The sequence below is a fragment of the Rhinoraja longicauda genome, chromosome 31, assembly GCF_053455715.1.
Source record: "Rhinoraja longicauda isolate Sanriku21f chromosome 31, sRhiLon1.1, whole genome shotgun sequence".
Lineage (NCBI taxonomy): Eukaryota > Metazoa > Chordata > Chondrichthyes > Rajiformes > Arhynchobatidae > Rhinoraja > Rhinoraja longicauda.
In genome coordinates this window covers 1,192,646-1,207,084 of record NC_135983.1, presented here as the reverse complement: position 1 = coordinate 1,207,084, position 14,439 = coordinate 1,192,646, and positions in this window count along the sequence as shown.

Here is a 14,439-nt window from a genome sequence, read left to right as displayed (position 1 = left end):
CGGCAGCCAGCCAAGCCGCTTGTCTTTTTCTGTTTTTTTCACTTTTAATTTCAAGTTTTTCGTGTACCTTGTGTGTTGTGACTGTTGGCAGACCAATTTCCCTCTAGGGATGAATAAAGTTTTATCATATCGTTCTCTCCACTGCCTCAGTGCAGATATATCCTTAACAGCAACAAACTGGCTGCAACACGCCACATGAAATTTGCAGTCTTGCTCCATTTAAATAAACATAGGAAATAGGTGCAGGAGGAGGCCATTTGGCCCTTCGAGCCAGCACCACCATTCATTGTGATCATGGGTGATCATCCACAATCCACTGCCTTCTCCCCATACCCCTTGATTCCACTAGCCCCTAGAGCTCTAGCTCTCTTAAATTCATCCAGTGAATTGGCCTCCACTGCCTTCTGTGGCAGAGAATGCCACAAATTCACAACTCTCTGGGTGAATTTTCTTTTCTCTCATCGCAGTTTTAAATGGCCTCCCTTTTATGTTTAGACTGTGGCCCCTGGTTCTGGACTCACCCCAACATTGGGAACGTTTTACCTGCATCTAGCTTGTCCAGTCCTTTTATAATTTTATACGTATCTATAATACAAGCCCAGTATTTCCAATCTTTCCACAGATGATAGTCCTGCCATCCCAGGGATTAACCCTCATGAACCTACGCTGCACTGCCTCAATAGCAAGGATGTCCTTCCTCAAATGAGACCAAAACTGCACACAATACTCCAGATGTGGTCTCACCAGGGACCTGTACAACTGCAGAAGGACTTCTTTATTCCTATACTCAAATCCTCTTGTAAAGAAAGCCAACATGCCATTAGCTTTCTTCACTGCCTGCTGTACTTGCATGTTAAGGACACCCAGGTCTCATTGCACTTCCCTTTTTCCTAATCTGACACCATTGAGATAATAATCTGCCTCTTTGTTCTTGCCGCCAAAGTGGATAACCTCACATCTACATTATACTGCATCTACCACTCACTCAACCTGTCCAAGTCACCTTGCTACCTCCTAACATCATCTTCGCAGTTCACATTGCCACCCAGCTTTGTGTCCAATGCAAAATTTCTAGTGTTACTTCTAATCCCATCATTTTAAATCATTAATATATGTTGTAAATAGTTGTGGCCCCAGCACCGAGCCTTGCGGCACTCCACTCGCCATTGCCTGCCATTCTGACAGGGATCTGTTTATTCCTACTCTTTGTTTTCTGTATGCCAACCAATTCTCTATCCATGTCAATACTCTACCCCAATACCATGTGCTGTAATTTTGCCCAATAATCTCCCGTGCGGGACCTTATCAAAGGCTTTCTGAAAGTCTAGATACACTACATCCACTGGCTCTCCTTCATCCATTTTACTTGTCACATCCTCAAAAAATTCCAGAAGATTAATCAAGCAGGATTTCCCCTTCATAAATCCATGCTGACTTCGACCAATCCTTTTACCGCTATCCAAAATGCGTCGTTATTACCTCTTTAATAATTGACTCCAGCATCTTCCCCACCACTGATGTCAGGCTAACTGGTCTATTATTCCCCGTTTTCTCTCTTGCTCCTTTCTTGAAAAGTGGAATAACATTAGCTACCCTCCAATCCACAGGAACTAATCCTGACTCTATAGAACATTGGAAAATGATAACAAATGTGTCCACAGTTTCTAGAGCCACCTCCTTGAGTACCCTGGGTTGCAGATCATCAGGTCCTGGGGATTTATCAGCCTTCAGTCCCATCAGTCTACCCAATACTATTTCTCGCCTAATGCAGATTTCTTTCAATTCCTCCGTCTCCCTAGATCCTCTGTCCTCTAGTCTAGTAAATCTGGGAGATTATTTGTGTCTTCCTTAGTGAAGATAGAACCAAAGTACCTGTTCAACTCTTCTGCCTTTGCCTTGTTCCCCATAATAATTTCACCTGTTTCTGCCTTCAAGGGACCCACATGTCTTTATTCATTTGTTTTGAAGATTTGCAAATTCATTTGTTCTTCCCAAATATTTTCTCACATTTTACTCACATTTTACTCCATCTGCCAACTTCACGCCTCCCATTTAAACTGCCCACATGTTATCTCACTATCAAAAGCATCTACACAAGGCGCTGCCTTAACAAGGTGGCATCAAACATCAGAGTTCCACCATATGGATATGGACCAAACGCTGGAGGTAAGACTAGTGTAGATGGGGCACTTTGGTCTGCATGGGGAAGTTTGTGGACTTTCCTCCTGACTTACTAACCCACCTATTTTGGGTCTTCAGAAAATTTGTCTGCAGTACAATAGGTGACGTTTCGGGTGGAGCCCTTCTTCAGACTGAGAAACTAAGAGCATGAAAAGGTACAGAACAAATCAGAGCCAGCACCCATGACCCAGGAAAGGTAGAGCCCACAGTGGTCTATTGTTGGCTGTGGAAGAGGTGATAACGAAGGGATACAAACAATGAAACTAGCAGGACGACAAGGGTGGAGGAGGGATGGAAAGAGGGAAAGCAAGGGTTACTTGAAATTAGAGAAATCAAGATTCATGCCACTTGCACAAGTGGGATTGTCTCGCAATCACCTGTACTTGTCAAGGCACCTGTAATGCAACATGTTGGCAATATAACAGGCCACAGTACCTGATCAGAAATATTATCATGGCGTCTTGTGATATCTCTTCATGAATAGTGAAAGGCCTGGACAGAGTGGATGTGGAGAGGATGTTTCTACTAGTGGGAGAGTCTTGGACCAGAGGGCACAGCCTCGAAATAAAAGGACGTGCTTTTAGAAAGGAGATGGGGAGGAATTTCTTTAGTCAGGGTGGTAAATCTGTGTAAGCTGCCCAAGCTAAATATGAGGAGCTTTTCCTCTGTTAACTGTTAGCCATTCCCCTGTCAATGGCAATGTATTGTCAGGGGTTATGGGGAAAAGGCAGGAGAATGGAGTTAGGAGGGAGAGATAGATCAGCCATGATTGAATGGCGGTGTAGACATGATGGGCCGAATGGCCTAATTCTACTCCTATCACTTATGACCTTTTGTATTACCACAAACCCCATGTGCTTTTCTACAGTATCTCAGCAGCAGCCTATGAAGAGCCTCTGGAAATCTATATACACAAATCTGTTTCGCATTTATCCGTTCGATCGTTATAGACACAAAAAACACTCACAAATTTGTTGAACGTGAGAGAGTAGCTCTGCTGTCTACCTTTTAGAACTTTTTATAACTTTCAAAATGAAAGCAACCCCACCACTGAGATTAATGCACAGAGAAAATATTGATAAAAGAAACAGAACCATATTGGCTGCAACTAGAGCAGAAGGAAGCAAAATGGAGCAATATTGGGCAAGAGCCTATATACATTTAACTCCCTTCAAGATTCTATTAAATTATAGTTGATGTGTCCATCGATCCCACGTCCCTTTTTCTCCCTCTCGTGACTGAGAGCAAAACCTGTCTCGCAATCACCTGTACTTGCCAAGGCAACATGTTGGCAATATAACAGGCCAGTACCTGATCAGAAGTATTATCATGACGTCTCGTGATATCTCTTCATGAATAGTGAAAGGCCTGGACAGAGTGGATGTGGAGAGGATGTTTCTACTAGTGGAATTGTCTTGGACCAGAGGGCACAGCCTTGGAATAAAAGGACATGCTTTTAGAAAGGAAATGAGGAGGAATTTCTTTAGTCAGGGTGGTAAATCTGTGGAATTCATAAGCGAGTTTGGTATCACAATAAACGCAATGAATCATGGTATTTGTCAACGGTCATTCGGGATAAACAAAACGTTCCTAGTGATCGCGATCACAGCGCTGTATAAACTGTACGTATTGGGCGGAACTCTGTAACTACTTCTAAACAACACATGTAACTTAATGGCTAGTGTACACTGAAACAATGGTTGATAAATGATTAAATGAAATGAAAGAAATTAAGAGTTGTATGAACCTTTGTACATTTACTGATTGAGTTCTGGATTTTAGTTCATATCAAATCTGGTTGAACATAAAGTTGAACTTCTGATCAAAATGATCTGCAAGTGCAACAACATTTCATTTACACACCAATGGAGGCAGTAAATTACGTAATGCTGTGCAGACGGTGAAAATATCATAATTGTAAATTGTATCTAGTGTGTGTAGGATAGTGTTAGTGTGTGGGGATTGCGGACTCGGTGGGCCAAAGGGCCTGTATCTCTAAACTAAACAATTATATTTATTGAGCTTCACAAAAATACAAATGAGAATTAATTTTACAATTATGCACAGTATAAGGGGAAGAAAATATATGTTTTTAAATTCCAATTGTTATCTGAAATGTATGATATAAATCCTATCTTTAATGAAATTTAATTAATTTAATCTAGAAACCATTGTGTTGAAGATTGAAGTATATTTGTCATGTTTATGTCTTTTCCTTAATTCAATTGATATTTGTTTCATAACCAAAGCTAAATGTTTTTGCATTACTGGGGTAGAGCATCATGTTCAGTTCAGTTTAGTTTTTGTTTTGTTTATTATTGTCACGTATAGTGTGTGGGGAAAGCCTTTTTGTTGCATGTTAGTGAAAAGACTAGATGATTACAATCAAGCAGTCCATAGTGATACAGCATAAAGAGAATAACTTGTTATGCAACGCAAGGTCCAGTAAAGTCCGATTAAAGATAATCCGAGGGTCTCTAATGAGATACATGGTATGTCAAAAAGACCTCTCTAGTTGGTGGTAGGATGGTTCAGTTGCCTGATAACAACTGGGAAGTAACTCCCTGCATCAGTTTCAATGCTAGTTACAGTGAAATTATTATTTTTCCATGCAGTTCAGTAACAATCATACTATACATTAGGCACAATCGTACACAAGTGCAAGAGTGTAAGATAGTAGATTACACTGAGGCAGTGTACAAGAGCCACCATATTTCCAGCACTATTCCTGTACCCTTCGGAAAGGGAGGTGCCATAGTAGTCTGGCGGGCTAACCTCTATCTTGAGGCCAGGCTCCAGCCCTCACACGCCTCCTCATATCTACCCCTTGATCATGACCCACAGATGAACACCAGGCCATTATCTTTCAGTCTGTATCTGATTTTATCATCTCTGGCAATCTGCCCTCCACAGCCTCCAACCTTATCGTTCCCCAGCCCTGCACTGTCCACATCTACCTCCTCCATAATATCCACAAGTAGCTGTGCCCTGACTGAGCCATTGTCTCTGCCTCCTTCTGCCCCACATCTCCATGCTGCCCTATCCCCCTGTCCAATCCTTTCTCCTCCACGTCTGAGACACCTCACACACCCGTCAACTCTTTAATAACTTTCAGTTTCCAGTCCACTCATCTTTACCATGGAGGTCCAATCCCTCTACACTTCCATCCGTCACCAGAAATGTCTCACGGTTTTCCATTTTGTCTTTGAACAGGGACCCAATCAATTTCCCTCCACTAACACTCACCACCCAATGGAACCTGTCCTCAGCCTCAACAACTTCTCTTTTAACTCCTCTCACTTTCTACAAGTTAAAGGTGTAGCCATGTGCACTTGCATGGACCCCAGCTATGCCTACCTTTTTGTTGTTTATGTCAAACAGTCCTTGTTCCAGGTGCACATTGGCTCTATCCCCCAATTCCTAGTTCGCTACATCGACGACAGCACCAGGGTTGCCTCCTGCACCCGTGACTTTATTAGCTTCACAACTAACTTGCACCCTGCCCTCAAGTTCACTTGGACTATCTCTGACACCTCCCTTTTCTTGATTCCCCATCTCCATCACAGGGGACAGACTATCGACAAACGTCTACTGCAAACCTACTAACTCTCACAGCTACCTGCACCACACTTCCTCTCACTCTGCCTCTTGCAAATACGCTGTCCTCTACTCTCCATTCCTCCCTCTGCCACATCTGCTCTCAAGATGTGGTTTTCCACACAAGGACATCCGAGATGTCCTCATTCTTTAGGGAACATGGTTTCCCCCATTCTGTCATAGATGGATTGTTCATCTGCATCTCCCGTGTGACCTTTTGGTTTTGCTCCCTCTCCCCCAGGTGCAATAAGGATCGAGCTCCCCTGGTCACGGCCGTCCACCCCACCAGCCTTCAACATTCCCATCACCTCTAATGTGATCCCACCACTAATCACATCCTCCCATCTCCACCCCTTTCTGCCTTTCGCAACTCTATGGTTCACTCTCCCCTTCCCACCCAAGCCACCCCCTCCCCAGATACTGTCCCCTGCAACCACAAGAGATTAACGCCTGTCATTTACACCTCCTATCCCAACTCCCTCCAAGGACCCTGACAGTCCTTTCAGGTGAGGCAGATGTTCACTTGTATCTCCTCCAACCTCATCTACTGTATTCATTGTTCCCGATGTGGGCTCCTGTACATCGGCGAGACAAAGCGTAGACTCACCAACACTTTCGCTGAACATTTACATTCGGTCCGCCAAAGCCTACTGGATCTCCTGGTTGTTCATAGTGAAAGGCTTGGGTAGAGTGGATGTGGAGAGGATGTTTCCACTTGTAGGAGGGTCTGGGACTAGAGGTCATAGCCTCAGAATAAAAGAATGTTCCTTTAGGAAGATGAGGAAGAATTTCTTTAGCCAGAGGGTGGTGAATCTATGGAATTCTTTGTCACAGAAGGCCGTAGAGGCCAAGTCAGTGGGTATTTTTAAGGCAGAGATAGAAAGATTCTTGATTAGTACAGGTGTCAGAGGTTGTGGGGAGATAGCAGGAGAATGGGGTTAGGAGAGATAGATCAGCCATGATTGAATGGTGGAGTAGACATGATGGGCCGAATGGCATAAATCTGCTCCTATCACTTATGACCTTAACCACTTTAACGCCCCTTCCCATTCCCACACTGACCTTCCTGTCCTGGGCCTCCTCCACTGCCAGAGCGAGGCCACACACAAATTAGAGGAACAGCACCTCATATTTCTAGCTTACATCCCAGTGGTATGAACATTGAATTCTTTAATTTTGTGATATATATAAATGACCTAGATGTAAATGTAGATTTAGTTTAGGTTAGTTTAGCTTAATGATACTGGGCGGAAACACATCCTTCGGCCCACCACGTCCTCACCGACCAGCGATCCCTGTACACTAACGTTATCCTATGCACTAAGGACAATTTTTACCGAAGCCAATTAACCTATAAACCTGCACATCTTTGGAGTGTGGGAGGAAACCAGAGGATCCAGAGAAAACCCACACAGTCAAGGGGAGAACATAGAAACTCCATACAGACAGCATCCGTAGTCAAGAACGATCCCGGGTCTCGGGCGCTGTGAGGCAGCAACTCTACTGCAGTGAATGGGTTGGTGAGTAAGTTTGCTGACGGCACCAAAATTGGAGGAGTTGCAGACAGTGGGGAAGGCTGTCAGAAGATACAGCGATATATAGATCAGCTGCAGAAATGGGCAAAGAAATGGCAGATGGAGTTTAATCTAAGAAAGTGTGAGGTGTTGCACTGTGGAAGGTTGAATGTAAGCGGAGAGTATACAGTTAATGGCAAGACCCTGAACAGCATTGATGTGCAGAGAGATCTTGGAGTTCACAGCTCACTGAAGGTGGCAGCACAAGTAGATAGAGTGGTAAAGAAGGTGTATGATATACTTGCATTCATTGTTAGGGGCATTGAGCATAAGAGTCAGAAAGTCATGATGCACCTCCAGAGGACTTTGGTTAGGCCACATTTGAAGTACTGCGTGCAGTTAGATACATAGATACGTAGACAATAGAAACATAGAGACAGAAACATAGAAACATAGATACATAGACAATAGGTGCAGGAGGAGGCCATTCGACCCTTCGAGCCAGCACCGCCATTCAATGTGATCACGGCTGATCATTCGCAATCAGTAACCTGTGCCTGCCTTCTCCCCATATCCCTTGATTCCGCTAGCCCTAAGAGCTCTATCTAACTCTCTTTTGAATGCATCCAGTGAATTGGCCTCCACTGCCTTCTGAGGCAGAGAACTCCACAAATTCACAACTCTCTGGGTGAAAAAGTATTTCCTCATCTCAGTCCTAAATGGCCTACCCCTTATTCTTAAACTGTGACCCCTGGTCCTGGATTCCCCAACATCGGAAACATTTTTCCTGCATTTTATGTTTCTAAGATCCCCTGTCATCCTTCTAAATTCCAGTGAATACAAGCCTAGTTGACCCATTCTTTCATCATATGTCAGTCCCGCCATCCCGTGAATTAACCTGGTCAACCTACGCTGCACTCCCTCAATAGCAATAATGTTCTTCCTCAAATTAGGAGACCAAAATTGCACACAATACTCGAGGTGCGGTCTCACCAGGGCTCTGTACAAATGCAGTAGGACCTCCTTGCTCCTAAACTCAAATCCTCTCGCAATGAAGGCCAACATGCCATTAGCTTTCTTCATTGTCTGTTGTACGTGCATGCTTAGACAATAGACAATAGGTGCAGGAGGAGGCCATTCGACCCTTCGAGCCAGCACCGCCATTCAATGTGATCATGGCTGATCATGCTCAATCAGTACCCCGTTCCTGCCTTCTCCCCATACCCCCTGACTCCGCTATCCTTAAGAGCTCTATCTAGCTCTCTCTTGAATGCATTGAGAATTGGCCTCCACTGCCTTCTGAGGCAGAGAATTCCACAGATTCACAACTCTCTGACTGAAAAAGTTTTTCCTCATCTCAGTTCTAAATGGCCTAGCACTTATTCTTAAACTGTGGCCCCTTGTTCTGGACTCCCCCAACATTGGGAACATGTTTCCTGCCTCTAACGTGTCCAACCCCTTAATAATCTTATACGTTTCGATAAGATTCAGTGTCTGATGTACAAGCACACCCAGGTCTCAAACTTTGCACAATTGTTCACAACAGTGGTGCAACTGGTAGAGCAACTGCCTCAGGCATTTACTCAGGCATTCAGCTGAGGTAGAAAGATACTGCAGTAGCTTGAGATTGATAGTTTGTGAAATCGTAGTGTGGACACAGCCCACCCCTCAGTGGTGCAGCAGGTCGAGTTGCTGCCTCACAGCGCTAGAGTCCCGGGTTCAATCCTAACCTTGGCTGCTTCGGTTTCCTCACACATCCCAAAGAAGTGCAGATTTATAGGTTAATTGGCACTGTACATTGCCTTTAGTGTGTAGAGGAAGTGGGGCAACATAGAGCTAGTGTGAACGATCAATGGTCAATGGGCTGGGTGGCCTGAAGGACCTGTTTCTATGCTATATCTCAAAACTAAACTCATCAAATTTAACTTTAGACAGGAGAAAGGGTAAGCATTAAATAAGCTTTATTAATCTGTTAAAGCCCTTGTGTGATCAAACAGGATATTTGATGTAGTTAGGGCAACATTTAAAGAGTTGGCCGATTTTGACAGTACTAAAAGGTTCAACAAAAACAGCAAGTCACGCAGATAAAGATGGCTGCAGGAAGGGTCTTGTGGAACACAAACACGGGCTTGTATATGTGGAAGTGAATGGCTTGAGTCTCACTATTGATTATTTGCAAACAATGATTTCACCAGCGAGCAATACATGGCAAGTAATTTTTTCAAAATTGCCTCATTGTGCTCCAGGGACTCAGCCCTGGTGATATGCTTTAATAATACACTGATGCATTGAATTGGGGAAATCGAACACGGATGAAATGAAAATAGACTTTATGTTATTGCATGACAAATTACTTTCCACATGCTGCCAACCAAAAGTACTCGCTAAAAGAAGAATCCCAAGTGAAAATAGATCAATATTGTAGTAGGGCAATGATAGCAATTTGCAGAAGTCTTGGCAAAGACTGCCATCTACTGGATATAGAAACAAGGAACTACAGATACTGGTTAATACACAAAGTGTTGGATTAACTCAGCGGGCCAGGCAGCATCGCTGGAGAGACAGGAATAGATGACGGTTCAGGTTGAGGCCCTTCTTCAGACTGAAACATCACCTATCCATGTTCAGTCTGAAGAAGGGACTCCGAGAAGGATGAGACAATAGATGCAGGAGTAGGCCATTCGGCCCTTCGAGCCAGCAACGCCATTCAATGTGATCATGGCTGATCATTCTTAATCAGTACCCCGTTCCTGCCTTCTCCCCATACCCCCTGACTCCGCTATCCTTAAGAGCTCTATCTAGCTCTCTCTTGAATGTATTCAGAGAATTGGCCTCCACTGCCTTCTGAGGCAGAGAATTCCACAGATTCACAACTCTCTGACTGAAAAAGTTTTTCCTCATCTCAGTTCTAAATGGCCTACCCCTTATTCTTAAACTGTGGCCCCTTGTTCTGGACTCCCCCAACATTGGGAACATGTTTCCTGCCTCTAACGTGTCCAACCCCTTAATAATCTTATACGTTTCGATAAGATCTCCTCTCATCCTTCTAAATTCCAGTGTATACAAGCCTAGTCGCTACAGTCTTTCAACATATGAAAGTCCCGCCATTCCGGGAATTAACCTAGTAAACCTACGCTGCACGCCCTCAATAGCAAGAATATCCTTCCTCAAATTTGGAGACCAAAACTGCACACAGTATTCCAGGTGCGGTCTCACTAGGGCCCTGTACAACTGCAGAAGGACCTCTTTGCTCCTATACTCAACTCCCCTTGTTATGAAGGCCAACATTCCACTGGCTTTATTCACTGCCTGCTGTACCTGCATGCTTCCTTTCAGTGACTGATGCACTAGGACACCCAGGTCTCGTTGTACGTTCCCTTTTCCTAACTTGACACCATTCAAATAATAATCTGCCTTCCTATTCTTACCACCAAAGTGGATAACCTCACACTTATCCACATTAAACTGCATCTGCCATGCATCCGCCCACTCACACAACCTGTCAAAGTCACCCTGCAACTTCGTAGCACCTTCCTCACAGTTCACACTGCCACCCAGCTTTGTATCATCTGCAAATTTGCTAATGGTACTTTTAATCCCTTCATCCAAGTCATTAATGTATATTGTAAATAGCTGCGGTCCCAGCACCGAGCCTTGCGGTACCCCACTAGTTACTGCCTGCCATTCTGAAAGGGACCCATTTATCCCCACTCTTTGCTGTCTGTCTGCCAACCAATTTTCTATCCATGTCAGTACCCTACCCCCAATACCATGTGCTCTGATTTTGCCCACTAATCTCCTATGTGGAACCTTGTCAAAGGCTTTCTGAAAGTCAAGGTACACTACATCCACCGGCTCTCCCCGTCCATTTTCTCAGTTACATCCTCAAAGAATTCCAGAAGATTAGTCAAGCATGATTTCCCCTTCGTAAATCCATGCTGACTCGGAACAATCCTGTTACTACTATCCAAATGCACCACAATTTCGTCTTTTATCATTGACTCCAGCATCTTCCCCACCACTGATGTCAGACTAACTTGTCTATAATTTCCCGTTTTCTCTCTCCCTCCTTTCTTAAAAAGTGGGACAACATTAGCTACCCTCCAATCCACAGGAACTGATCCTGAATCTATAGAACATTGGAAAATGATCACCAATGCGTCCACAATTTCTAGTGACACCTCCTTAAGTACTCTGGGATGCAGACCATCAGGCCCTGAGGATTTATCAGCCTTCAGTCCCATCAGTCGACCCAACACCATTTCCTGCCTAATGTGGATTTCCTTCAGTTCCTCCATCACCCTAGGATCTCTGCCCACGAGAACATCTGGGAGAATGCTTGTATCCTCCTTAGTGAAGACAGATCCAAAGTACCGGTTCAACTCGTCTGCCATTTCCTTGTTTCCTATAATAAATTCCCCCGCTTCTGTCTTCAAGGGACCCACATTTGCCTTGACTATTTTTTCCCTCTTTACATACCTAAAAAAGCTTTTACTATTCTCCTTTATATGATTGGCTAGTTTACCCTCGTACCTCATCTTTTCTCTCCGTATTGCCTTCTTAGTCATCTTCTGTTGCTCTTTAAAAGAGTCCCAATCCTCTGGCTTCCCACTCTTCTTTGCTTTGTTGTACTTCTGCTCTTTTATTATTATGCTGTCCTTGACTTCCCTTGTCAGCCATGGGTGTCTCTTACTCCCCTTAGAATCTTTCCTCCTCTTTGGGATAAATTGAGCCTGCAACTTCTGCATTATTCCCAGGAATACCTGCCATTGCTGTTCCACCGTTTTCCCTGTAAGGGCCTCCTTCCAGTCAATTCTGGCCAGCTCCTGCCTCATGCCTCTGTAATCCCCTTTGCTATACTGTAATACTGACACTTCCAATTTACCCTTCTCCCTCTCAATTTGTAGAGTAAAACTTATCATATTGTGATCACTGCATCTTAATGGCTCTTTTACCTCGAGTCCCCTTATCAGATCAGGTTCATTACACAACATAAAATCCAGAATTGCCTTCTCCCTGGTAGGCTCCAGTACAAGCTGTTCTAAGAATCCATCTCGGAGACACTCCACAAACTCTCTTTCCTGGGGTCCATTACCAACCTGATTTTCCCAGTCTACCTGCATGTTGAAATCTCCCATAACTACTGTAGCATTACATTTGCGACATGCCAATTTTAGCTCCTCATTCAACTTGCACCCTATGTCGAGGCTACTGTTTGGGGGCCTGTAGATAACTCCCATTAGGGTATTTTTACCCTTACAATTCCTAATTTCTACCCATGCTGATTCTACATCTCCTGATTCGATGTCACCCCTTGCAAGGGAGTGAATATCATTCCTCACCAACAGAGCGACCCCACCCCCTCTGCCCACCTGTCTGTCTTTTCTATATATGATCAGTCTGAAGAAGGGTCTCGACCCGAAACGTCACCCATTCCTTCTCTCCCGAGATGCTGCCTGACCTGCTGAGTTACTCCAGCATTTTGTGAATAAATCGATTTGTACCAGCATCTGCAGTTATTTTCTTATACTATATGTCTTTTATATATGTTGTGTATCCCTGAATATTCAGTTCCCAGTCCTGGTCCTCTTGTAGCCATGTCTCAGTGATTCCCACAACATCATACTTGCCAATGTCTAACTGAGCCTCAAGCTCATCCACTTTATTTCTTATACTTCGCGCATTTAAATACAACTTTTATTTCCGTATTCACCTCCCCTCTCACACCGGTCACAATTGGCCCTGACCGTACTCTCTTATCCCATCTAGAACTTCCCTCCCCATTCATTCGAGAGTCCTTTGCAATTTCTCCTGTATTTGCTTCCCCTTTAACTCCATCTCCATATTCCCCAGTTTGTCAACCCCTCCCCCCACTACTTAATTTAAAGCCACACTTGTAGCACTAGCAAACCTGCCTGCCAGAATGTTGGTCCCCCTGCTGTTAAGGTGTAACCCGTCCCTTTTGTACAGGTCACCCCTACCCCAGAAGAGATCCCAGTTGTCTAGAAATCTAAATCCCTGCTCCCTGCACCAGCCCCTCAGCCATACATTCATATCCCCGATCTCTCTGTTCCTGCCCTCACCAGCACGAGGTACAAGTAGCAATCCAGAGATAACCACCCTCGACGTCCTACTTCTCAGTCTTCTTCCCAACTCTCTAAACTCACGTTGCAGTATCTCCTTCCTCTTCCTCCCGACGTCGTTTGTGCCCACGTGCACAACTACTTCCGGTTGATCGCCTTCCCTCGCTAGGATGTTCTGAAGCCACCCCGTGATGTCTTAAACCCTGGCACCAGGGAGGCAACAGACCAACCTCAAGTCCCGCCTGCCGCCACAGAATCTACTGTCCGTACCTCGGACAATGGAGTCACCCACTACTATGGCTCTTCCTGACTTCGGTCTCCCCGGTCGAGTTTCCTTGCCTGGATTAGAGCCACCGCCGGACTGGAAGCGTCTTCTGCCCCAACAGCGTGTACCTGTCAGGGGAGCTCCCAGAATTGTTTGCATTTCTTCACCCGTAGCTGAACCATTCATTTATAAAGATCCATCACGACTTTCTTGCTCTTGCAATGTATTTGTACGGCCCAAGATCCATTTCATTTTGTTAACTACTTACTCAAGCCTGGCACTTCCAATTTCCACATGCACAACTCGATCCATCTGTTCTTCTGCCCTTTGACAATTGCCCCCCCCGTGTATATCATCTCTTTATCTCCCTGCAGTTTTTCTCAGCATTACATTTCATGTCCATTCCATTAGCTTGTCCACATCTCTGTGAAGTCTATTCTCCCCAAAGCTCAGTACAACTGCAAGTTTAATTCATCTACATCTGTCCAAATCTTTAACATATGTTAAAGATGTACACGCATAGTCCTCGCTTCACCCCAGGGAGCCCACTCTACATTTCTCTCCAATCCAAAAAACGATGTTGCACTTTGTTTACACTCCCAATTTTCTTCCAATGCTGCTACAATCCAGTTGATTCCATGGATCTCAATCTTAGTTAATACTATTCTGTAGCATTTTATAAAATATAATTTGAAAATTTATCTAAACCATATCATCCATTTGTGGATAGGATAGGTTGGATGGATCTGGGCCAAATGTGAGCAGGTGGGACTAGTGCAGCTGGGACATGTTGGCCGGT